Here is a 27,126-nt window from a genome sequence, read left to right on the forward strand (position 1 = left end):
GTGCTCCTCTCCCTCTGGTTCTAAGTCTGGTAGATCTCTGTCTCCTCTGGTTTGGGAGCCCACAGAAAATTCAGCTATGCCCTTCAGACATCTCAGCGCAGTTCTCCAACCTCCTACCTTACATCGCTTCACAATATGGCACATTCCCTGAAGGTCAGACTAATAGTATGTTTGGCTTCGGCCACTTCCACCAATGCTGGAGGTTTCACTTTGCTTCGTGGAAGCTTTTGGCCTAGTTCCCCAGATTCCTGTGTTGTACCAAAACTTAGCACAGGTGCTGTGAGGAAGAGCAGTTTGTGTGTCTGAAAGCCCTCAGGTTTCCTCTGCCACGCCAGTCCTGCAGAATCACTACAAGTTTGGCTAGTTTCTCTTTTCCCTAGCCGAGACTCCGGCTGAGCAAGCCAGATCCTCGGCAAGCACCCTGAATCAGAAAACGCCTGCAGGAGAAAGAAAGATAAAAATCCTTGCTCACATAAAAGTGTTTTTCTTCTTTCTGGAATTTTAGTTGGTTGGTTCTGAAGCTCTCTGATGCTCTAAAAATATATCTATAATTTATCTGGCTGTGTCCAGTTTTGCAGCAAGTGTGCTTTCCTGTCTTAGTCTACTCTAAAACAGAAGTTCCCTTGTCATTAGTTTTTAACTCCATCAGTTATACATTGTCAATATTATTATTGTTTGGTAAAGTCATGCTTTCAATGATTTATTCAGATGTTTACCTTTTTTTATCCTGATGATCCATTTTTACATCTTAGCATTTCTTCTATCAATTTTTTGTTAAAGTACATTCATTTTACTTTTTATTTTTTTTCCTTGAGTAATATTAGCTCTGTGCTAACATCTGTGCCAATCTTCCTCTATTTTGATGTGTGTCACCACCGTGGCATGGCTGATGTGTGGTGTAGGTCCACGCCTAGGCTCTGAACCCATGAACCCAGGCCTTGGAAGCAGAGCGTGCTGAACTTAAACCTCTACACTGGGTGGCTGGTCCCCTTAAAGTACATTCATTAGAAGTTCCTTAATGAGCATTTGTTGGTGGTAATACTCTTAGTAAATGTTTGCATAAAAATATCTTTAATTCACCCCAGTTCTTGAGATATGGTTTGATTGGGTATACACTGAAAGTTATTTTCTCTCTGTACCTTGAAGATTTAATCCAACTCTCTCTTGCCTTCCATTGTTAAGAAATGTATCATAGGTCTAAATGTAAGTCTCTGTAAGTGTTCTCTTCCTCTGTGAGGCTTTGAATATCTTCTTTTGTATTTGGTGTTCTTTGGTTTCCCTGGATGGATCTGACTCTAGATTTTTTTGTTTTAATTGTGCTTGAGATGTGTTCAGCTGCCTGAATCTAGAATAGAAGTCTTTTATCAATTCTGGAAATTTCTTTTTGTGTGTGTGTGAGGAAAATCAGCCCTGAGCTCACATCCATGCTAATCTTCCTCTTTTTGCTGAGGAAGACTGACTCTGAGCTAACATCTATTGCCAATCCTTCTCCTTTTTTTGTTTCCCCCAAAGCCCCAGTAGATAGTTGTATTTCATAGTTGCACATCCTTCTAGTTGCTGTATGTGGGACGCTGCCTCAGCATGGCCAGAGAAGGGGTGCATTGGTGCGTGCCCAGGATCCAAACCTGGCCCATCAGCAGCAGAGCGCGTGCACCTGACCGCTAAGCCATGGGGCTGGCCCTGGAATCTTCTGTTATTATGTCTGAATATTCCTTTAAATCATATATATTTATATTATTTGTGAATAACTTCTGTTGGAATATGAATGTCCTTTTTCTTGTGTCTTAGAGGAGGAGAGTTCAATAGGGGAAGCTCACTCTGCCATGATGCTGATGTCACTCTCTTCTATATATTTATATGATTTAATTCAAATATATATACACATACTTATTTATACACATTCAATATATATTCATTAAATATATATTATTTAATTCAACATATTGTTCAATATAATGATTTATATTATTCAAAAAATGTACATATCTTATTTCTATATATGATCCTGTACTTGACCAAACTCAAAGCCAGGCTCCATTGAGCCCTCTTCTTGACTAGGTCTCAATCTTGGCCAATTATAACTATGGCCTCTCAGCACAAATCATTTCACCCCCTCACATGTTATAAGACTTAAACGCTGACACAGTTTCTAACAGCTCAAATCCACATCCTTAGGATGACCCCTGCCCCCTTAAAGTGCCTGCCAGAGAAAGCTCAAGGCAGCCAAAAGAATTGACTGTTTGTTCTGGCCAACACTCGATCATTGGCCCCTGACATCCTTTTCTTAGAGCATTTACCCAAAAGTGCTTACAACTGTGAATATTTCCTTTGTCCTTTTCAGTTCTATATGTGTCTCCAATAACCCAGGAGTGCATTTCTCAAGGTCCTGAGAGTCATTCCTTGAGCTGAGGACAGGGTGTCTGTCCCAGACTCTGTGAGAGGAGAGAAGCGAAACTTTGATCATTTCCAACCAGCAGACACAACTGGCCAGATCACACTGCACTGACCAACACTATAACTTTCCCCTCCCTGACTCGACTGAGCCCCTGCTCACCCCTCTGCCTGCTGCCTCATTCTCCCTTTCAAATGGCCAGTCACTTCTGTACAAATCAAATTGAGTTCAGGTCACCCTGTTCCCTCTTCCCTATTGCAGTGGTATATTACTGATTAAAATCTGTCCTGACCACTTTAACTAGAGTCTGGCTTTGTGTATACTCTATATTTAACACACATACAGATAATCTCATGCATATGCATATATATGCATATACCAACATAACCATGGGCCCTCCAGGACCAGTTCAACTGACTCCTTCTTATCAACAGAGTAGTTAAGAGTTTTCTTTCAGGAACTGAGACCCCTAGTCCAGCTAAGGCCAGTTGAGACCACCAACCCATCAACTAGGCCTGCGCAAATGCTCAATAAATGCCATTTTTTATATCAAGGAGCTAAAAGCTCCATCCTCAGATCATCATAACACTGCCAATTTCTGAACAAACATCAGATGAAGAGCCACAAAGCTTGACTTTGCTTGTGAAGATCATCAATTACCTCATTTCTCCTTACTTCCAATCATCTACCTCCACATGTCAGACCACCCTGCCCTTCATCCCATAAATTGTGCCCCAAGCCTTGCATCGGGGAGACAGATCTGAGACAGACACATGAGCCCTGTCTCCTTGTAGATAAATCTCACAAAATAAAGCTACAATTCTTTTCCCAAAAGTTGATGCCAGAATAATTGGCTTTTTTAATGTGCATTGGGAAAGAGAACCCCAATATTGTGCGGTAACATCAATACATACATATACACTTAATGGATGTTTTATCTTCTTTTTTTCTTTGCTGAGGATTCACCCTGAGCTAACATATGTGCCAGTCTACCTCTATTTTGCATGTGAGTTGCCACTACAGCCTGGCCACTGATGAGTGGTGTAGGTCTACTCCCAGGAACGGAGCGTGGGCTGCTGAAGTGGAGTTCTCTGAACTTAACCACTGGCCATGGGACCGGCCCATGTCTAATTGTTTTGAAGATGTTACTAGATATGCAATTGAAGTTTCACTATGATCTCTTGATTTCCTTGCTGCTCCTTTAGTCCCTCACTTCAGTGTATGTGTTTGTTGCTCCATTTTTCATGCTAGAGGAATTCTTCAAATATCAAGTGGTCCTTGGCTACCTGTTCATATTTCTGTGATGGGAAGAAAACAGCTGAGTAGGATCTCTGTGGGCCTGATGGGGCCTGTGAATGTCTGGACTCATGTTTCTTCAGGGATGTTGAGTGTTGAACTAGTAACAGGCAAACAGTGTTGGTGCCCATGCTAGTCTGTAACAACATATTTATTCCACACATTCCTACAATGACAGACATCATCTGAACACATGGAAATGCTGACAACAAACCCACACACACACTATTTGCAAATGACCATCAGCATTCAGACTGTAAACTACACCTGATAATGCACACTGATACTCAGAACATACACACAAACTCAGACACACATACAGACCACTCAGAGCCCACAGTGACTTGAATTCTCTAAACACACACAGACATCAACAAAACACACCTTCTGAGTAGTTTTAAGCCATGAAATTTGTGCTAGTTTGTTACAGCAGCATAACAAACTCCACTTTAAAACTGTTGTCCAGGGGCCGGCCCCATGGCTTAGCGGTTAAGTGCGTCCGCTCTGCTACTGGCGAGCCGGGTTCGGATCTCAGGCCTGCACCGATGCACCGCTTCTCTGGCCATGCTGAGGCCCCGTCCCACATACAGCAACTATAAAGATGTGCAACTATGACATACAACTATCTACTGGGACTTTGGGGAAGAAAAAAAGTAGGAGGATTGGCATGGATGTTAGCTCAGGGTTGATCTTCCAAATAAATAAATAAATAAATGAATGAATGAATGAATGACTGTTTTCCAACCACTTTGTGTTCCCACCAGCAATGTAGGAGTGTTCCAGTTACTTTCCATCTTCATTAACACTTCTTATGGTCATCCTCTTTAATTCTAGTCATTCCAATAGGTACGTAGCGGTATGTCAATGTGGTTTTTATGTGCATTTTTCTCACGATTAATGACATTGAGCATCTTTTCATGTGTTTATTTGCCATCTGTTTATCTTCTTTAGTGAAGTGTCCAAATCTGTGCCCATTTTAAACTTGGATTTTCTTATTGCCGAGTTTTGAGAGTTATTTATTGTCCTGTCAGATATGTGATTTGCAAAGGTCTTCTCCCAGTCTGTGGCTTGCCTTCTCCATCCTCTCGCCAGTGTCTTTGGAAGGTCTGTGTAACATAACTCGAGAGGCTCCATATGACCTTATTTTCCTTCGATGAGAAACATAGTGAGGTTGGATCACCTGAGTCCAATCAGACATTGATCAGAGTTGGGGCTGGGTCTCACTTTTAGTAAACCCAGCGCTTCTGCTTTCCCCGTTCCTGTTTGCTGTGCTCCTCTCCCCCGCACAAGGGTCTGGTTCTAAGTCTGGTAGATCTCTGTCTCTTCAGGCTTGGGAGCCCACAGAAAATTCAGCTACTCCCTTCAGATATCTCAGTGCAGCTCTCCAGCCTCCTACCTTACATCGCTTCACAATATGGCACATTCCCTGAAGGTCAGACTAGCAGTATGTTGGACTTAGGCCACTTCCACCACTTCTGGACGTTTCACTTTGTTTTGTGGAAGATTTTGGCCTACTTCCTCAGATTCCTGTGCGGAACCAAAACTTAGCACATGTGCTGTGAGAAAGAGCAGTTGTGTGTTTGCAAGCCCTCAGGTTTCCTCTGCCACACCAGTCCTGCAGAATCACTACAAGTTTGGCTAGTTTCTCTTTTCCCTAGCCGAGGCTCTGACTGAGCAAGCCAGATCCTCGGCAACCAGCTAGAATCAGAAAACGCCTCCAGGGGAAAGAAAGATAAATATCCTTGCTCACATAAAAGACTTTTTCTTCTTTCTGGAATTTTAGTTGGTTGATTCTGAAGTTGTCTGATGCTCTAAAAATATATTTATAATGTATCTGCCTGTGTCCAGTTTTGCAGCAAGTGTGCTTTCCTGTCCTAGTCTCCTCTAAAACAGAAGTTCCCTTGTCATTAGTTTTTAACTCCATCTGTTATACATTGTCAATATTATTATTGTTTGGTAAAGTCATGCTTTCAATGATTTATTCAGATGTTACCCTTTTTTATCCTCACGATCCATTTTTACCTCTTAGCAGTTCTTCTATCAGTTTCTTTCTTCTTAAAGTATATTCTTTTTCACTTTTTAAGTTTTTTTCCTTGAGGAAGATTAGCCCTGAGCTAACATCTGTGCCAGTCTTCCTCTATTTTGTATGTGGGTCACCACCATGGCATGGCTGATGAGTGTTGTAGATCCACTCTTGGGATCCAAACCCATGAACCCAGGCCTTGGAAACGGAGCGTGCTGAACTTAAACCACTACACCAGGTGGCTGGCCCCCTTAAAGTATATTCTTTAGAAGATCCTTAATGAGCATTTGTTGGTGGTAATACCCTTAGTAAATGTTTGCATAAAAATATCTTTAAGTCACCCTAGTTCTTGAGGTATGGTTTGATTGGATATACACTGCAAGTTCTTTTCTCTCTGTACCTGGAAGATTTATTCCAACTCTCTTTTGCCTTCCATTGTTAAGAAATGTATCATAGGTCTAAATGTAAGTCTCTGTAAGTGTTCTGTTCCTCTGTGGAGCTTTGAATATCTTCTTTTGTATTTAGTGTTCTTTGGTTTCCCTGGATGGATCTGGCTCTAGATTTTCTTTTTTTTTTTTTTTAGTTGTGCTTGAGATGTATTCAGCTGCCTGAATCTAGAGTAGGAGTCTTTTATCAATTCTGTAAATTACTGTTATTATGTCTGATTATTCCCTTAAATCATATATATATTTATATTATTTAATTAAATATATATAAACATACTTATACATATTCATTATATATTCATTAAATATATATTTATATTATTTAACTCAATATATTATTCAGTCTAGTGATTTGTATTATTCAAAAAATATACATATATTATTTATATATGTAGATTCCTGTACTTACTGTTTGTACTGGGAGAAACACAGAAGAGATAGAAACAGACTGGATTAGACTTGTCTGAACTCCTATCACGTAGGACTTGAATCATTCAACAAATGAGCCATTAATGGCGGCTATACCACTGGGATCACTTCTCCTTCCTTACCATCGCCTCCCCTCTCTGCTCCCACTCTAGTTACAGGGCAAGTTACCTGTGGCTCCTGAGTGCTGCTCCTTGGCCTGGAAGGGCCTTCCTTCACGCCATCCACCCTGTGAGCTCACCTTACCCTTCAAGACTCGACTCCAGTGATGCCTCCTTGGGAAGCCCTCCCTGACGTTCTATCTCCCCAGACCTGCTCTAGGCCACCACCCTGCCTCCTGCCCACGTCCATCACTGCCTGGCACCTTGCTGGGCCCCCTTGTCTGGACTTCATGTCCAGCCCAGCCCCTCAGGAGCGGAGGAAATGCTTAGGCTCAGGGCAATGGAGCAGATTCCTGGACTGTGGTGACACTGCCCACCCCAGGAGAGGTCATTCTTTGGGCCTCTTCCAGCTTGGGCCCAATGCAGCTCAGGGGGAGCCAGGACACAGGGAGGCTGGCTCTGGGCTCAGCAGATCACAGGGTCGGCCTAGGGAAAAGGCACAGGGGGCCACACAGAGGGGCTCGGGGCAAAACTCCAAGTCGACGATACCCTTGCTAAGGGCAGCAGGGGCCAAAGGCAGCTGCGCAGGCCGCAGGACGTGCTGGCGAGCCTTTCATCTGCTCAGAGAGTGCCAGGGCTGGATAGAAGGAACTCAGGAGGCCCATCTGAGGTGGAGGCCACCTCGGGGGCATGCAAGCAGAAGCTGAGGGTCCCACAGCAAGTGGAATCTGAAGAGGTGACTCGCAAAGTCCTTGCGGCTCTAACGTCTCCGAGTTGGACGTCAGTCCCCTCAGTCACAGCCTCTAGCTGCCCCCTCACAAGGCTGTGCCTCTCAAACACCGCTCCCAAGGAGAGTGGAGGCTGAGGGTGAAGGCAGCCTCCTACCTGTGAGAACCGTTGTGATCACAGCCTCCCGCAAGGGGCCAAGGATGATGAGAAAGGGACAGAGGCACTGACCCACATGACTTCCCCTCGGATGCTGAACATGCTTGTGATTCACCAGGCCAATCAGTATCTGTCCCCATCCTCCACTCCTCTCTCCCCAAAAGGACATGTCAGTGTTTACTATGACATCCACAGACACATCAAGGGCATCTGGGAAGAATCATGTGTACATCTGGAGAGAAGGGAACTGTGAAAACCAGTAATATCTGCATCCATGTGTGCAGATACTGACATCCACATACAGCTGTCACATTCCTCCAGCAGCCCTGGAATACTCTGCAATCACGCTGGCAGATTTTGGCACATGGTAGCCAAACCAACTTGTGGTGTCCCCAAGTGCCACCACTGCTGGGGCCTACCATGAGGGTGGGAGGAGGCAGGGTGCCATGCCCCATCTCACAAAAGTCTGGCTGGTGTCCAGGAGGTTCTCACAGCCTTCGACAATCATGCCCCCCATGGCTATGTTTTCCTGGATGCTCTCTGTTTCATTTACTTCATTGTGCATTATCCTGTGGAGAGAGAAAATGTCAGAGACAGGCTGCCCCCACCTCTCAGCGAGAAGGTAATGCCAGGCCTCTGGCCAGACCTAGGAAGAAAGCCTAGGATTCTCAGGTGGATCTTGTGTTCACAAAGGGGGAGAGAGCATGCATATTGAATGCCCGCTCTGCCGGGCACTCTAGGGGCATGATCTCCCATCATCCTTTTGATAGCCCAAGGAGACAGGTGTTGGAAATGTAAATGGAGATTAATAGCTAGAAAGCAGGTCTGATTTAAAAGTCTGAACCACGTGGAACAGAGATGGCAAAACTGGGAGGACAGGAGTACTGGAAACAACCTTTCTTCATTACTCTGATCTCCACACCACTACTGGGCTTATCTCCATCCATAGAACTCCACCCACCCATCCTTCCGCAGGGCCTTTGCACTTAATGTCTCCACCCCTCCCCCAATGCACTTTATACAGTTGCTTCCTTAATGTTCAGGCCCTGGAATGACTTAGTTTTGGAGCACCTGGCAATCCAGCTGGCTCACGGAAAGACTGACTCCATTAGGCTCCAGCACATCTTGGGGGGAGCAAGACACACCTTGCCCCTTAATCTAGAAAGAAGGACAACTCTCTTATTTGTCCTGTTCTGACTGCCGCAACACCCCTCCTCCAGGAGGTGGCGCCATTTAACTGCTTTTTAAAAATAGCATTGGCGGTGGGGCCGGCCCCGTGGCTTAGCGGTTAAGTGTGCAAGCTCCGCTACCGGTGGCCCGGGTTCGGATCCCCGGTGCTCACCAACGCACCGCTTCTCCAGCCATGCTGGGGACGCGTCCCACATACAGCAACTAGAAGGATGTGCAACTATGACATACAACTATCTACTGGGGCTTTGGGGAAAAAAAGGAGGAGGATTGGCAATAGATGATAGCTCAGAGCCGGTCTTCTTCAGCAAAAGAAAAAAAGGAGGATTACCATGGATGTTAGCTCAGGGCTGATCTTCCTTACCAAAAAAAAAAAAAAATAGCAGTGGTGGGAAAAGAAGCCTGTGAGTTACCAACTTTGCTAAGAGCCTTGGTGGGTTTTCAGGAGTCTTAGGAGGTTAGTAATCATGTGCGGAGGAGCTTCTGGAGAAATTACCCCACCTACTCCAAGAAAGGCACAAAACCTCTTATTTGTCTGCTGATGCCTCAAATTCTACAACCACGACCAGATCACCAAGAGGGCTGGTTCATGTGTGTAGTAGTAGACACTGTCCAGTTTAACCCTCCCAGCAATGAGAGATGACACTGGTCGAGCTGGATCTCTAATTAGTGAACTCAGCGTGATGAGCAAATTACTGGGCCCCTCTGACCCTCAGTTTGCTCACCTGTAGAAGGTCGGAGTGAGGATGGAAGAGAATGCATTTCACTTGCTGACCTCAGGCCCAGCACATGGCAGGCGCTTGAGTAAAGGGCCGTGATCGCTGTTGCTAGTATCACTGGTTGCAAAGGTGTTATTATAAAACTATTATTATCCGTTGTTTTCTGGTTATCAGACTGGGGCATGGAGATGGGGTCTCTTCCTTAGGAGCCTCAGTCTGTCTCTCCCAGCAATGCTCTTCTCAGCAGCCCAGGCCCTAGCCCTCTTCTGGAAGGGACGGGGCACAGGGAGGCACCTTTCAAGGATATGCTAGTTCCCTGGATAGGGATTCATATTTGGAGGTGAGCAAAAGTAAGCAGAACCATTTCTTTTGACGACGGTGGGGATTTTGCTGAGGAGGGCTGTATTTGCTACAAACAAGGGGGCGATCCCAGAGTAGCAACACTAGTTTCACTGTTAGACAAGTGCCAGCTGCAGCTGCTCAGGACTCCTGCCAGCCCCAACTGGAGTTTGTGCTGAAAGCCACACCATCCAGGCAGCTGGGGAGGAGTTCCCAAGGCCACAGGCTCCCGGGGGAACTGGAAGTGACGACCTGGGTTACAGTGAGCCCAACAGATGAGATTCAGGAGAAAAAGCGGGACAAAGGCCAGAGGTAGGAGAGACCCAGCCCCAGGCGAGGAGTGTTTCTGAGCACAGCCAGAGAGGGTTGGTTATCTGATGGCTTCATGCCTGGCTGGGAGCTTTCCTCAGTCCCCCAAGGGGAGAGAGGAGCATGAAAGGGCTGCTGTCAGGGCGATGGGAAAACTCACTTCTGTGCCATTAAGGTTGTGTTCAGGCCAGATGCAGGTGATCAGGTGGAACAAAGGATGAGTAGGCTTTGGGAAAGGGGATCAGAATCTTAGGATAAATGCCTTGGCACCCATATGCCTTCCTCGCAACTGCCCGCACCGGGACAGGGCATCCCACAGGGATGAGGAGCCTCGCTGGAGCCCCAAGTCTTCTCCTTGGGGAAGTGTGCAGGATTTGGCTCCTTGGGGTATGAGAGGACTGGGGTCCCCACCCCACAATGGTTTCTGTTAGTCTGCAATCACGCTCTGATTACATCTGCTCCCTGAATGAACCTCCACTCCGGGGCCTGTGCTCTGCCCTAGTCCAGCCTGGTCCTCCCACTGCCAGGCTGGGAGACATGGCCCTACTGGCTGCCTTTTGCTGGACACGGGAAGACATTTAGGGCACTGAGTGTTTGGCAGGGCTGGGGACTGTACTCCACATGCTGCAGAACCACATTCCCTTGCAGCTTCTGGCAGCCCATCACTGCGTATGAGGCTGCTCATCATCTCTTGGCCTCCATAAGGTGCAGACCCCAGGGCTCAGCTCTTGGTATGCAACTCGTTCCTGCCTAAACTCACTCCCGTGGTGATCGCACCACTCATGTGACTTTAAATACCACCTCTGACCTGATGGCTCCTGAATGGCTCGCTCCCTTACACTCCAGACCCAAACGCCCTCCTCCCTTCTTGTCCTCTCCACCACTGTTGTTCATCTCAAGTTCAACACGCCCCCAGTAAAGCTCCAATGAAGCAAGAAAGACTTCCCCTCCACACCTGCCCCTCCTGCACCTTTCCCCATCTTGGTTAGCAGCAACTCCAACCTTCTGCTTGCTCAACCAAAAACTCTCGATTCACTCTTGACTCCCATCTTCTCTCTCCCCACATCTAATGCATCAGAAAATCCTGTTGTTTCCATCTTCAAAAAACACCCAGAATCTGAACCTCCTGCTCACCTTCATACCACCACCTGGTGCAGGCCACCGTCAACTGCTGCCTGTGCTGTTGTAGGCGCCTCCTCCCTGATCCCTCTGCTTCTGCCCAGGCAGAGGAAGTTTCCCCTTGGGCTTTGGGGACTGAAAGAGGGGCAGCAGAGGGGCCTTGACCAGAGGGCTGGGGCCTCTGACACTGGACAAGTCATGGGCTTGTCCACCCATGACACTGCCTGCTGTTGACTGCAGCCTTTGGCACTTGAAGGCCTATCACCCGGGACCCCCTCTGGGGCTCCTATACCACAGGTTGTGACACACTGGCACTGGAGAACAGAGGAAGTTGGCAGAGTGCCTGTGAGTCCCTTGGCGGATCCCCACCCTGGCAGGCGGGCCCACGTGAGTGCTCATGGCCCTTCCTCGAACCCCATCTGTGCCAGGGGCAGCACACCACCCACACAATCCCACCAACTGCCCCCTGGGCTTGAGCTGTGAACTCCTCAGATTGCTCCATGTCCCTGCTTCCAGGTGGGACAGGCTGGGGGTCCCCCAACACGCACCCCTTGGGATCCTAACCTGAACATGACATTTTACCATCTGGGGCTCAGCAAACTCCCGCTGGGGAGCATCCTCAGCCCTGGCCTGTCCACCGGGGGGGGGCACCTGGGAGCTGAGTTCACCCAGACAGCACCCCCAGTTTAGCCCTGGCGTTCTCCAAGCTGTTGGCTCGATGTGCTCGTGAAAAGTGGGCCAGGATCTCGTGCAGTGTCAGAATGTGCCTGGGAATCTGCAGCAGGGAGAGGCAGGGGGACAGGGACAGAGGCAAGGATGGGGAAGGACAGAGGGACAGGGAGACAAAGGCAAGGAGAGAGACAGTGATGAAACAAGTGAGAGATATAGCAACAATGGAGAGAGGGAGAGAGAGACACCAAGTGGACGGAGAATGGTACTCGCAGCTCCCAGCACTCCCATGAGCAGGGCTGAGGACGGACACCCACAGCACTTCTGATCTCAGACTCTAACGTGGAGGCTCTTCCAGGGTCTTGTCTGGGCCTGGAGCCCAGAGCTTGAGGCTCTAAGCCGGCAAGCAGAAGGGCCTGGAGGTGGGCTCAGGACCAGGAGCTCCCCCTCGCCTTCCCACACTGCCTGCTCTGTGGAGCTGGACAGGCCTGCCATCCGCTGGGTCAGGGGCTGGCTCTAACTCCATTCTCCAGGCAGCCCAGACCTGGGGCCTGTTAGGGCCTGGGGCCTCCTGGCCATGGCCCCCTGGTGCCCCCAGTTGTGGCTTCCTCCCAGCTGGGGCCATCACTGCCATGGCCCCCCAGTAGGCTCCCCAGCCATGCGCCCTCAAGGACAGGGCTAGGTGCCAGCTGGAGCATGGGGTCAGTGAGGAAGGTCTCCAGAACTATCTCCTTGCAGTCAGTTTGGCCTCATAGTGCTTCAGCAGCTTGTCAAAGTCACTGTTCTGCTTGCAGTGGGCCAGGATCTGCAGGCTGTACTGGTGGCTGGAGACCAACTCCTGATAGAAATTGACCATGGGCAGCAGGATGGCCAACAGGTCTGCTCGGTGGGATGCCCCACAAGCCCTTGGTCACCCAGCCCCACCCACGGAGGTCATGGCCAGGCTCAGACCTCCCACCCAGAGACACCCTTGCCTTTGGGGATGACTCTGGCACCACTGCCCTATCCAGGGCCAGATAGGTGGCCCCAGGCATCAGGACAACAGAGTCACAGATCTTTATAGAGATGGGGCCCCGACTAGTCTGACTCCTGTGTTTTGAAAGGTTGGAGAGGGCTGTTGTGGGTGCTGTGGTGTGCCTCGCCGCCTGAAGGGTCTGAAGGGCCACCCAGCTCTGGAGCTTTGGGCGGGTTGGCTGAGGCCTCTGTGGTAAGTGAATTGCAGCTCCACATCCCCCTTGGCCCTTTCCCCCCCATGAGGCCTCCCTCCCAGAGTGCCCCGCCAGTGACAGAAGTGACCCATCCGAGGTCATAAGGTGAGTCAGCAGCTGGCTTGGAACCAGGTCTCCTGAGTCCCCCATTCCAGTGCTTCCCCCACATGACATGCCCTCCCGAGTCTCGTCCCCTCAGCTGCCTGTCCACTTATCCACGTGTCCCTGTCCTTCCATGCCTCCCAAGGTTCAGCAACTTGGGTCTGCTGCTGGCCTGCTCTGTCCCAACCTCTTGGAAACACAGTCCCCTGCCTTCCAGCCCCCGAAAGCCCAGCCAATCTCCCCAAACCTGACCTTCAGTACTTGATTGGCAGGGATGGGTCCACTGAAACCTCTGCTTATAAACTCCATTGAAAAAGAGAAACATGCCTCCTTTGCGATAAACTCTAAGTGGGAGCTTACACAGGGCATTCCACTACCCAAGGGACGGCACCTTCAACCACGTAACTACAGGAAGTGCAGACCTCGTCTTTCTAGGGCCGCTTCCCATTGTGACCTTGGGGAAAAGTGGGGCTCTCTGACTTAGGGAAAGTGAACAACAAAATGTCACACTCAGTGTGGGAGAGGCGCAATGCAGGGGTCCTGCTGTGCAGCCCTCGGGGCCGTCAGGGCGGTTCACCCCGCTCGGAGAGCAGTGATGCAGGGTGGACGGAGTGGGAGCCTTGACCGTGCTTCTACCTTTTGTTTCAGTCATTCTACTTTTGGAAACCTGTCCCAAGGAGATGCTCTCTCATATGAACATTTCAGATGCAGAGATGAATGTTTCTAGTAACAAAAATTTGCAACAACTTTAAGAGCCAAGGATGGGAGATGGCTGCATGGATGATGGCATGCTCACAGGTACTGGGGCATCATACAGCCATCAAAAAGCGTACTTTCAGCATGAGAAAACAATTGTGCTACAATATTAAGTAAAAAAAAAAACACATTACGATTCAAATTCAATATTCATATGTGTGACATTATGTAAATAAAATGGGGAAAAATCCCAAGATCTGTGCATAGAAAAAATCTGAAGAAAACACAACAAAGTGTTTACAGTGGTTATCTTTGAGAAACAGAACTATGGTTGATACAGCTTTTAACATTTTCTGCTTCTCTAGATTGTCAGATTTTCTCAAATGGGTTCATATATATTATTTTTAAAAGGGAAATGTAGATAAGAAACTAAAAATATATCTCTTCCTCCTAGAAAAACAGCTTTTGCCAATTTGTCTTTCCTCTTCTGCTCCCTCTGAGGGATTCTGTGTTTTTAAGGGGCCGCTGTTACACTCAGGGAGGATGGAAGTGCCGCCAGCCTGGAGGAGTGGGCCCTGGAGAGGGACTTCTCGGGTGGAGGCCGGAGCAGGAGGCCTGGGGACCTCTGCCAGGGCTGCCTGCTCATCCAGGCCCCAGTGGGCCAGCAGGAGACGCAGGCCTTCAGCCCTTGGTAGAGATCTGGTGCAAACACACGATGGCCTCACTGACAGAGGAGGCACAGGGTAAGCTCTGGCCACGGAGTTCCTGCCCCTCCAAGGGGCCCTCGCCCCCAAGTCCAGCAGAGCTGAGGGGACCAGGGAGAGGGCAGGGGCTGCCACCACCGGTGGGACTCTAGCAGCAAACACCTTTCTCAAGTGACACCTTATGTGAAAACCCCATCAGCGGGATGGACTATGTAACTTGTGAAGCCCAGTGCAGAGAAAATATGCAGGACCCCTTCTTTAAAAAATGACAAAATTTCAAGATGGTGACAGCAGACCACTAAACCAAACACAGACTTTTGTAAACATGGGTCACACGCCCCAGAAGCTGGCAGAGGATGGCAGCTGCTCTTGTTGCCAAGCCCTCCTGGCACCCTCAGTGCACACCTGCTGGGGTGACCCTAAGGGATCTTAGAGGAACTCAGGGCTCTGGAGAATTCAGAGGAAATGCCACTGATGATGTGAAAAGAGCTAGGGCTTGAGACCCACGCAGAGCAGGCTCAACTCCGCCTTATGCTGCTTCTCAGCTGTGTGACCTCCAGCAATATGCCTACTACCTCTGAACCTCAGGTCTTTCCCGTAAAATATGAAGGTGAAATGAGGTCACCCCTGTATGTAATGGGAAAATTTGAGGGCTTGGTGCAGAGAAGGTGCTTAGTAAATGCTAGCTCTCCACCACCCCCTTTTGGGGGAAAACTTAGAAAAGCAAAAACACCCAGATTCTCCCAAGCACCTGCCCTGTCACCACCTAAAGAGCCGTGGGGAACATGCCTCCTCACTGGCAGCTTAGCACCAGGCTGGGTAATGGGTCTCTGAGCACCCTCCAGCCACATTGCTGTGGCTCCCCTCCCAGCACCCTTTTCCCCGCCCATGCTACCCGGTCAGCCAGCTCCAGAACACAGCCCGAGTCTCCTCTCCTAGGATGAGCTGTAAGGATGCCAGAGAGACTTTTGCTACTTCCTGCAGCCCCCTCCCCTCCCAACTGTTCCTCCTCTGCCCCTGCTCAACACCCTCAGCTCCTACCACCCTGGAGACCTGGGAACCTCCCCAATGTGTCTGGGATTTGAGCTGAACGACAGAATGGAAGCCAAAGGGACTCTGTCATACACCCCATTTGTGGACAGGCAAACAGGCTCAGAGAGAAAGAGTGAAACCCCTGGGAGTCAGGGCAGCCCCAGCCTAGAAGCCTGTCCCCCTCTTCCTGCAGTGGTCTCTGTCTTTCTCTGCCACATCAGATGCCCCTCCCTGGTCCATTTCTCCATGTGTGTTCTCTGCTCCATCTCTCTGTGATGACCCAGCACTTTGGCTGTTGGAGGCCTCTGGTGTTGTCCTCCTTGGGGAGCTGTCACAGGGGACTGTGCCCTCTCCCAGCAGTTTGTGCACTGAGGGCAAACCCCCACCCTGGGGTCTCACTGAGTACAATAAGAGCAGGGGGTGGAAGGTGCTGAGTGGGTGCAGAGACAACCCTGAGCTGTGTGGCAGACGTCCAAAGATAGTAGCTCAGGAAATCACAAACATGCCACAGAGCCAACTCGCCTCCCTTTTCAGGGCATGTGGCTTTGTCCCCTCAAGACCACTTGCTGAACTGCAGGATGAATGGGCTCTAACCATTGAGCCTATGGAGCACTTTGAGAGCAAAATGGGACAGTTACCCAATCTCCACTTTCGGGTTGCTAAAACTACCCCGGCCTGTGCTTGAAGAGCTGCTGAAAATATCTAATGGAGAAATATTCAGGGCTGATGCAGGCTTTTCTGTTTTTTCAATTCTCTGAGAACCTTGGCACATGAAATAATGGCTGTTCTTGGATCTGAACTCTAAAGAGCTAAGGGACTCACACACACACGCTTGTGGAGAGCTCAGAGACTCGTGGATGCCCAGTCAGCACCCTCACTGCCCTCATGTCAGCACCCCCATCCCAGTCTGCTCTCTTGGCCAGTTCTGGGATTTGCACGCGGTATTCTTTTCTCTTTAGGATGGCAGGGTGTCTGTGTGTGTGTGTGTAAATGTAGTCTGTATGTTAAACTGATGGCGCTCTTCTCAGAGACATCTACAGGACACCTACTCCCCAGGGACCAGAGCAAAAACCAGATGCAGTCAGGTCAGGCTCTCTGCTCCCTGCAAAAGCAACACTGGCAGTCTGGGAGCCTAATTTAAGGATCGGGCCGGGTGGGCAAAGCTCTGGAAAGCTGTGAGCCTGGGGACCCTGCAGAAGCCTTGGGACACGGCCCACCCCTGCTACGAGCCAGTGTCAGGTTGGCGGCAGGAGCGCCAGCCCCACTGACCTCGCAGAGGCTGCCTTTCCTTTATCCTGCAGGTGCCTTCTGGGGATGCATTTGCTTTGGATCTGGGTTGGCTTGGCTAACATCCAAGCCTGCTCAGTTGACCTTTGTCAACGATGGCCATGGAGAGTTGGGACTTTGGCTTATACCTCAACTCTCCGGCTACAGTCTAGCTCTGGCTGCCCAACCTGGCCCAATGCCTGGCATCTCAGCTGAGCCCTGCCCACTTGCCACCCCACAGTCTGGCCTTCTTGGCCCATCACAGTCGAACCCTCGTTTGCCACACCCCTTAGGTGCACTGCTCATTGGCTCCTGCCCCACCCCACTCCCCTCTCTAGAGACAGTGTCTTTAATCCAGAATTCATTTAGTCAGTGCAGTCATTGACGGAGGAATTAGTCCATGGTTTTCTCTCTTTTGTTAGCAGTCAAGGTTTTGCTAAAGATCTCTGTACTTCTTTCTTTTTAAACAGCTGCCACACAACTCAGTTCTCTCTCCTTCATTCTTGATTCCCTCTGACCTGTTCCAAGCCTAAGAGATGCCCATTTCTGTCTCCCTTTGTGCCAATCCTGTCAGCATGTCCTGATGGAGTCTCTGTGGTGGGCACCATGCTGGGCACGGGTGAGACACAGCCAGAGGTGGATAAGTCAGATCCCTTCCCTGGAGGAGCTTCTAGCCTAAGAAGCGGGTCAGATACCCACAGAGGTAACTTATACTCCAACAAGGTGAGGCCAGACCAGAGGTACACACCTCCTGCAGTGGGAGGGTCTCACCATGGAAGCCACAAGCGCTACCCAGAGGTTTAGCAGGACAAAAAAGGAGCCCAATTGGGCTGGCCTTGTGGTGTAGTGGTCAAGTGCACACGCTCTGCTGCTGGCGGCCTGGGGTTCTCATCCCGGGCCTGCACCCATGCACCGCTCGTCAGGCTATGCTGTGGTGGCATCTCATATAAAAGTGGAGGAAAATGGGCACAGATGTTAGCCCAGGGCCAGTCTTCCTCAGCATCAAGAGGAGGATTGGCGTGGATATTTGTTGAAGGCTGATCTTTCTCACACACACAAAAAGGAGCCCAGCAGGTGTGTTATAGAATGGAAGGAATTGGAGCAGAGGGGATGGTGTGAACAAAGATGCAGAGTACGACAGGGTGTTGAGTGCAGGGCAGCAGGGGTGGGGGTGGCAGGAGGAACATGGGAAACAGGACTCAAGGCACAGAGTGGGCCCTGCAGAGGGGCTGACTGGGGAGGGGTCAAGGCAGCCCTCTCCATGACAAAGTTGGTTTGCAAACCTGATTCCTCAGCTACAGTTTTACCTTAAACCCTGAATTAAGATCTCTGCAGTTTCTTGCAGAGTCAGGCTTCCAGGATTCTGAGTGCTTCCAAGCCAGGAAAATACCACGACCATCTCTAAACTCCTACCGTGCCTTCTAGGGTTGCTTGAGCGGTCCCAACTTACTTCCAATCATAAATGGGAGAAAAATAGCTATTAAAACAATGAAATGGTGCCAAACTGAAGATTCTAGAGGAGGGGAGGATTCTTCTCAGAGGAGGATGCTCCCTTTGTTTTAGATGGTCCTTGGAGCTTTCTGGTTACAAAAGATGAGGTCCAAGAGGCCTGTTAGGTGGGAGAGAAGAGACTGAGCAAAGCTGGATAGTTTTGCTTAAATTTTGTGCAGACTTTTGTTTATGTGTCATCTCCCATTACCTCTAGGAAGAGATGGCTATGGGTGGAGGCTCCAGGGCTGGAGAATATAGAGGGAGTAGAGACAGGGCCGATGTCCTCGAAGTGTGACCTGTGAACAGCCCGCTTAGAAGGGCCTAATACCTGGTTTAAAGCTTCGCTGTTGCTGCCCTGAAATTCTTAAGAGCACTGCACTTTCATTTTGCACTGGGCCCAGCAAAGTATTTAGCTGGTTCTGAAAAAAGGTATAGAGAATCGTATATTGTTAAATGATTAACCACCAGCTCTCTCAAATAAAAACTCTGACTGGTAGCACCGGCCGATTTCCATGGTGTAAACATTCCTACCTTGGCCCATTTTAAGCTACCGAAGGGTGAATAACAAGCTTGCAAGATTCTTGAAAATTTCACAAGTGACTTGCAAGTTGGTATGAGCCAGCTCCAGCACATCACTGGACGGGGACGAGGGTCTTGGCAGATAGAGGGATTATGAACACCCCCACCACCAACAAAATGGCAGTTGGGAGCGTGTGGAGAGAGGCCAGTGTGAGGAGAGGAGGTCAGCAAGAAATCCCTGTAGCAGGAAAGGCTGAGTGATAGGAGGGCAGGTATGTCTTCTATTCACATTTAAGCTGTTTTCTGTTTCAGTACTGGAAAACCCCTTGACTGTATCTAAACCATTCAGAAAGTCTGGTCCATACTTGGCTGGTGTCAGGGGCTTGGGGACTGAAGGAGGAGCCAGTTGGGTGTCATTAGGGCTTTCCTGTATACTCTGGTTCTCCTCCTGGTACAAGGCAGGACTGTACAGCCCAGGCCCCTGAAGTCTGGGTGTGGTCATGTGACTCACTTTGTCCAGTGAAACATGAGCAGAGCTGTCAGGCATGATTTGTCATGATCCTTCCCCTGCCATGGGACTGGTGAATTTCCTGATGGTGGAGCCCCATCAGACTGAGTCCCTGTCTCTGAGTGAGAATGTTGTGGAGCAGAACACACAATGGACACACAATGTGAGAGAGAAAGCAATCTTTGTTGTTTATGCCACTGAGATTCGGAGGCTGTTTGTAATTGCAGCAGAATCTAGCTCCACCTGATGGGCACGTGGAGTGACCACACGGGGGCAAGGAGCAGTCAAGACTGAGTGAAGACAGCCACTGTGAGAAGTGATATTAGAAGTCAGGAGAGCAGAATTGGAAACCAGACATGGCTAGGAAAATGGAAGACCCTGAAAATCCTCAGGAATATGTGGGATGGGGTTTGAGGAAGTTTTCTGGCTATCAGGTGGACCATGAGAGCTTGAGGCCATCCAGGTGACACAGTGGTTCCTGAACATGCACCTTTTAGATGGCCCATCTCCCCAGCAAGGAAGGAATCAGTTGTGGGGCAGGTACAGGTCAAGGATCTACAGCCAGGAGACCCAAGGTTAAGCCTGGATTCCAGCGCTGGAAGTGACCTTGGAGTGACCTTGGATAAGTCACTTCCTCTTCTGTGGACATCAGAATTCTCAGATCCCTCCCAGCTCTGACGTTCTAAGACACTCTGTCTTTGTCATGGGCGTCACTCATCACTTACTTGTCTCCTTGGCACCTCCTGCCTACCTGATGGCCTACTTCCTGGGAAATGTGCTCTGTTTCACCTTCCTGGAGCCCCTCCAGAGCACACAGCTGCCCTCTGCCCTGCAGGATGTGTATGTGTGTGTGTGTGTGTGTGTGTGTGTGTGTGTTAGAGAGAGAGAGAGAGAAAGAGAGAGACTATAGCCAGAAAGCTTTACCAAGCTGATCTTTTAAAGTCTTGTTTAAAGAAATCGTTTGCCCTGGAGAGTAATGTACTCAGTTGGAAACGTTGTTCCAAATTCCCACCAAAAAGGCCTCTGCTGCCACACTGACACACACACACACACACACACACACACACACACACACATACACACACACACATACACTTTCACTCAAAACTGACCAGTTTGGTGCTCTCCAGCACCAGAGAGGGCCCTGCCCTTTGCACCCACCCCTTCTCTGGCCTATCAACCCCCGAAACCTTTCAAGGTCATATGCGACATGAACCCGCACCCTCTTTGGCCATAAAGTGACTCATTTTCTACCTGGGTTCACACCGAAAGCTCTATTATGGTGCCAGTCACACTTTACCACAATCAGACCTTAAGTGTAGAAACTTCCATCTCTTACTGCCTACCACAGAGCCTGATGTCCATTCATTCATCAAGCCCCTACAGAGTACCTACTATGTGCGAGGCAGAAGGGACACAGTGATAAAGGACACTCCTGCCTTCAAGGAGGTCCCACCAGGCTGGATGGGGGACAGACACCCAAGGACCTGGCTCTGACGTGGCATGCTGAGGGTGGGAAAGCCGAGGGAGCAGGGGGCGTGGAGCACATTCTGTGATGAGAGTCCCCAGGAGGAGGCATTCGAGCTTGGTAGGATTCCACCAGGCAAGAAAGCGTGGGGGTGGCAGGAGCACTCCAAACAGAAGCCCCAGCATGTGCCAAGGCCAAGAGGTGCACAGCTCATGACCAGGGACACTGGCTGGAGCCCAAAGTGATGGGGAAACAGGAGCCTGGGGCAGAGGATGAGGCTGTGGTCAGCTGATCTTAGGCAGTTAGTGAACGAGTGATTGAGTGAATGAATGACACCCTTGATCATGAAGCCACTAATCTGGTGCTGGTCCCTAGACCTATTCCCTGGTCCCTAACAAGGACTCAACTTGGCTTCAGGGATATGTGTAGGGCTAGGATAGATCTCAGAATGAACCAGATGGTTTAGACATGGGACAAGCCCTCATCCCAGGAGCCATGTGAGAAGAGGCTACGAGTGGCAAGACTGGCAAGTAGACACTCAGACCTGGGTTCTAGTCCTGGCTCTGCAACCACCCAGCTGTGTGAGCTTGGGCAGGTGACTTGAGTTCTCTGAACCTGCTTCATCTTTTGATCCTATGAAGATGGCTATGGGGACTGACTAAGGAAGCTTGTCTGACAGTGCCTGGTGCAGGGTAGAGGAGGTGTGTGGAATCTTAAACTTTTGTTCAAGCTCAAGTTCCAAGCTGATGTGACCATTAGTTCAGAGCTTGGCAGCGGTACCATAAGGTGGAATTGGAAACTTTGGATCTTTGAACATTCCAGGCAGAGCTGGCTTCAAGGGCGTGTGATGGGGTCCTATGCTCGGAAGACCCCATGCTTGGGGCTTCAAGTTCTGCAGTTGCCACTCTGAAGTTCTTAATCATTTCTCTTTGAATTTGTTTTCACGAGTAACATCTGATGGAACAATGGAGCACACTCCAGGGGCGTGGAGCCTCAGCCCTCATGTGTTACTGCCTCCTGCTGCCTCCCTGGGATGGTTTCTCAGCTGCTCGCTCCCCAAACGCCGGCACCCCAGAACCCATGACCTCGTCTACCCTCTGTCTGGGAGGAAATGGGTTCAGTCAGCCAGGAAGACACACCTCCCACTGTGAGTCACCCTCCACCCTCTGCAGGGGCCTCGGGGTAGGTGCAGAAAGGGTGAGTGCAGTGCACACCCGATGGTGTCTCAGGGCAGAGTGAGAAGACAGTGTCTGGCACTAGGTGGGTGACTCAGCACGGGCATCTTGCCCACCCCTCATCTAGGTACCAAGTGTATCATGGCACAGAGGTTAGAGGAGGTTGGAGGTTGAAATTGGGGGGTCGCCTGTCTGCCATGGGTGGGTTGGTGGGCTGTGAGAAGGGGAGGTCGACTTCCCCGACTCCACCCAGGGCCTTGCATTTTTCCCTTGCATCAGGCCCTACAAATCATGCAGCCGACCCTCGTTAGAATCTATGTTTCCATTTTCCCATCCTCAGCTCAGAGTCCACGGTCCTCGTGTGATGTGGCCAAATGGCTCTGAGCATCTGGTGAGCATGGTGAGATGAGGGGGGAGAGGCAATCACATCATTCGGCGCTGGGGTAGACAGCTGGTGAGGGGCGTCTAAGGGACAGAGAGCCAGCGCCTCCCAAGCTTTAATGTAAATGGCAATCGACTGGGATGTTGTGAAAGTGCAGATTCTGATTCTGGAGGTCTGGGCAGGGCCTGAGATTCTGCATTTCCAACATGCTCTTGCTTCATGGACCACAGTTTGAGTAGTGAATTTCTACAAGGCTTAACCTAGGAGCAGCGTGGCCTCCAGACTCATGTGCAGTAAGCCCCTGTAGGAGCTCTTACAACAGGCAGAAGGAACGAATGCTTGGAACTGAGCTAGGATCCCACACTATGACGACCTACCCGGGACTCTGTGTCCCTGGACTCCAGCTGATAATGTGGGAATGCTTAGTCAATGTGGTCATCAGAAAAGTAACTAAAAACTCGCCCATAAATAACCTCACTCAATCCTCACAACCTGGCCAGGCAAGTATAAAAAGGCTGTTGTATAGATGAAGGAATGGAGGCACAGAGGATGGGGGGATGTATTCCAGGTTGCAACTGTCAAGTGGCAGAGGTAGGATCTGAACTCAGATCTAACTAAAGCCCTTCCCACTCTGCCAGCATCACTAAATTTAAGTTTCGAGGCTGGCATAGCTGTGACTGGAAGCTGCTCCCCCTGCCCGTCATGTGCCCCCTGGTCCTGCAGGAGCCTGGAGTGTGAGGTGTTGGCCTGTGCCCTGTGTCCCCTGGCCAGCCTCCTCTGTACCCCTAGCCAGCAGTCACCTCTGCCTTCAGCCGCTCGATATTGATCTCCCCATCCTCGATCTGCTGCCGTAGCTGCTTGGCCACTGTCTTCTCGCCTCCACGATCTGCAGCAGGTGCAGGTACTCCTGCATCAGCGCTTCATGCTCCCTGGCCAGGGTCTGGTAGCTGTGGACAGTCAGACGTGGTAACACACTGTCTTCTTGTCCCCCAGAGATCCAAGCAAAAGTGGGGCTCCTCACTGACTGCTATTAGAAGATCCTGACTCCCAGACATGGTGCACAGGGCCTTGACCTGGCTGCTGTGCTGTTACTGACTGCTCTAGCCCCTTCTCCAACTCCTGTCTCACACTCTGACCTCTGGTCCCTCTAACTGATCCTGTTCTCTCTCCTCCCCCTCCAATCCACCCCCAGGCCTTTGTACAGGCTCACTCTCTTGTTAAGGGTAATGCATCTGGTAACTTTAAGTTAAAGTCAACTCTCAAATGGAAGAACAAAGCCCAGATGACAGCACATCTGTTTACAACACGGTTCACTGAATATTTTGAGCCCACTGTTGAGACCTACTACTCAGAGAAAGAGATTCCTTTCAAAATATGACTGCTCACTGGCAAGTGCTGTGATTCCCATGGAGAGACTGATGCTGGTGTGTGCCCCCCTCCACACACACACAGAAGTTAGGAAAAGTCTTATGACTCACATAATAGAGGTCTCTGAGGAGAGCAGGGCCAGAATCACATGCAGCTCTGGAATGGCTTGAGGGAGCAAAGAAAGGAGCCTAGCCTGGGTTTTTATTGTGGTTTGGGGTTTTAAACAAAAAATCTTCAATGAAATTTGTCAAAGATGGTAACGCATATTTTATTCAGAACCACTGTGATACGCAGAGACCCCTGTGATGTGATTCACAACGGGGGAGAAATGAGGTTGGGCTTGACTCTAAATGCAGCATGGGCAAGTGGGTTTTCACAGCCAGGCAGCATGGTGGGGGTCAGGGGATGGAAAATTACTAAGAGAAACTCAAGTGTTGGGGTTTCTGGCTAACCTGACCTAATAGGATTCTTACCAGAGACAGGCCAGAGTGATCAGACACCACCTGAGGGATGGTGGAGGAGGAGGAGGAGCCTGAGCAGATCTCAAGTGTGATCAGACATTCGTGTGTGGGTTCTGGTTAAACTGACTTTGCAAGGTTGTTGCTAAAACTGGATTTTACAAGGAAGTGCACAGACAGGCATACAAGAAGGTTCAGGGGCCTGACTAAAGTTTGGTCAAAGCGAAAAATCTTTGACAGGGCTGAGACCAGGGCAAGACTTCTGCACACAGACAGGGATTGTGTGGTTGGATCCGAAGCCAATGTCAGAGAACAGAGCCTCCGGACTTGTTCCTCAGCTTGTCCAGGTGTGGACACGAGAGGAAGAGGGAGAGGAGAGGCGTAAGCTGTCAACATACATCAAAAACTGCGGAGTCTGACCGCTCATTACAAGGACAAACATGCGTACAAAAATATGCATTCACAATGGCTTGTTTTTATAGAAAGAAACACCAACAGGAAGCTCAAGAATGATCAGAACTGTGCACTGGGGGTGGCTGGAGGGGACCCAGAAGTGTTGGCAGTGACTCTTCTGAGGTTAGACTTTTCTATCTTACAGATTTATCTAATATAAATAGAGAAATTTACACATACCATGTTTTCCCATTTCATAGCTTTTCTTTAATTTAAACTTCTGTACATAGGAAACCATTCTAAGATTTAATTCCTTTAGCACACTAATGGTTACAAAAGAGTAACCATACAAAATGACATTTTCATATCTCTCGCTAAGCAAAAGGACAAGCTGCATCCTAGTTTGTCCTCCACTGTATCTCACACAGGCAGGATTTTCAGGAGTCAGTGGCACATTATAATGCAAGAGGGGTTTGGGATTAGCTCCTTAAACATAGTGGGATTAGTTTGATTAATTTTCTTCACATCAATTAAAATAGAAATTCCATTGTTTTAGCTTTTTAAGTCTCAATGTTCTCTAGGGACAAGCACATGCAAACACTGATGTAAAAATGAAAATGCACCTGAAAACTTCAACACATTCATTTCACATCTTGAGATTCTCTTGCCTAAAAACAAAAACTCTATTTAGTTCTACAATTTTCTTGCCTTACTGACATTATATCTCTCCATCAATTCACATTTTTAATCCCAAGAAACTCAAAATGTTATTTCTCATACAGGAAATAAAATTACAAAGAGCTAAGGGAAACCAGAAATATAGGGCTGCACTGCTCAATCGATACAGGAATCCAAAGCAAAGAAACACAAATATTGAGATCAGCACAGATAAGCTGCCTGCTTCCCACAGGACAGAAGGAAAGCCACATGCAGAAAGTTAAACACATTCTAAACTCTCCTGGTAGAGACAGAAGCCCTGGAGTGGGTCAGTCCCTGGTGCAGAAGGGTGGTGATACTTGAGCAGCCACAGGAATGGACTCTGGGAGCTCATACACCCTCCCCTGCCTGGGAAGGAAAAGAAGGGCTCCCTCTCTCAGCTTCCACTCTCACAAGTGAGGAGACTCTTGACAGGATGCAGTTTAATGTTGTAACTCAAATGAACCCTAAATTCATAAACTCTAATCCAGACACAGAACTCCTGACATTCACAGACTTTCTCAATGTGAACAAATTACACTCTGCGGGGCCCCTACACTGTGGGTGCAAAACTCCACCCTACGTGTAGACACAGGCTCAAGGGAAGCAAAGGGACAACCTCAGGAAGGGCAACAACTCCCTCCCCCTGTGCAGGTGCCTTCCCAGCTTTCCAGGGCTCTGTAGCTTCTCTCAGCAGAAAGCCTCCTTCTGCAGTGAGTATGAGCAGGGAGGACACCCAGGAAGAACGTGTGGGCCTCAAGTACTTCTCTGTGCAGGCTCAAGGGGGGGCTTATCTTAGAAACCTTGACCCCAGGCCTCTGCTCCCAGTCACGTTTCTTTGGACCACAGTGACCTTGTAAATGGCAAACCCAGTGTTTGAAGAATCCAGCAAATTCACACAAACCTACACTTTAATGGAAAGGAGAGAAGAAAGTTGTAAAGCATTTTTCTAGTTCAACAAGAAAAGCCACATGTATTTATTACTTTCAGAAAATAATGTTAATTAACTATTTCCATGGAAAGACATTGTTTTATAAACAATTAATCATATTACAACTTGCTGTGCAATTGTAAGCCCTGGAATTCCATTTGAAAATACTGCATCACAAGGAAAAGAACAGAACTAACAATATGACCACACACGCTCAGGGGAGGCAGAAAGGGAAACAAGCATTTTTAACACATACAATGTAATACTAGAATCTTTTTTTTTCTGAAATTTACCTATTTCTTGCGTCTTTGGAAATATTTTATACTGCTTTTCAAGCCCACTGATTACATAAACTTTAACTTTTGAAAACCTGAGGCTCCACTAAGTGAGTAAATCTTTTCAAGGTGACAAACCCAGGGAGGGGCAGTGCAAACATGCCAGAACACCCAAGAAAGTTGGCACAGAGGAACCTCCACTCCAAGGCCTTCCCATAGGATGTCTGTGCCAGGAGGGAGCCTGGGAAGGGCACAGGGAGTTCATAAGACAGATTCCAGGTGGCCATTCTCTGCTCTCCTCTAGTGGAAAAGAGCCACAGACAAACTATAAATCTCACAGTCAACTCAGCCAAAACCAAACTCCCACAGCTCCCCACCAAGCAGGACCTCCCCAAGTCTCCCCAGCTAAGTTTCTTGACTCAGGCCATAAACTCAGCACCGACTTCAAGTCCTCCCTCCCCAGCCCCACCCCTCACCACTTCCCATCTGTACACAGTCCTACTGTCTCGATCTCCAAACACACCCAGAATTCAACCTCCTCT

The 27,126-nt window shown here is 49.1% G+C and overlaps 1 protein-coding gene and 1 long non-coding RNA gene across 10 annotated transcripts in view; both read left to right on the forward strand.

The window, feature by feature from the left end:
• The window catches only part of LOC131415036 (ral-GDS-related protein-like), a 151,519-nt gene that overhangs the window by 94,325 nt on the left and 30,068 nt on the right, over window positions 1–27,126 (forward strand). The window contains exon 1 of one of the 9 annotated variants that reach the window (XM_058556500.1): window positions 21,875–22,053. The exons of 7 other annotated variants lie outside the window; for them this stretch is intronic. The gene's annotated coding sequence lies outside the window, so the exon portion shown is untranslated. Of the gene's footprint in view, window positions 1–21,874; window positions 22,054–27,126 lie in introns of those variants that run through there. One more of the 9 variants, XM_058556499.1, reaches the window with a different exon arrangement.
• LOC131415042 (uncharacterized) overlaps window positions 1–27,126 on the forward strand; it is a 135,902-nt gene that overhangs the window by 4,003 nt on the left and 104,773 nt on the right. The window lies entirely within an intron of this gene.

The sequence above is a fragment of the Diceros bicornis genome, chromosome 15, assembly GCF_020826845.1.
Source record: "Diceros bicornis minor isolate mBicDic1 chromosome 15, mDicBic1.mat.cur, whole genome shotgun sequence".
Classification (NCBI taxonomy): Eukaryota; Metazoa; Chordata; class Mammalia; order Perissodactyla; family Rhinocerotidae; genus Diceros; species Diceros bicornis.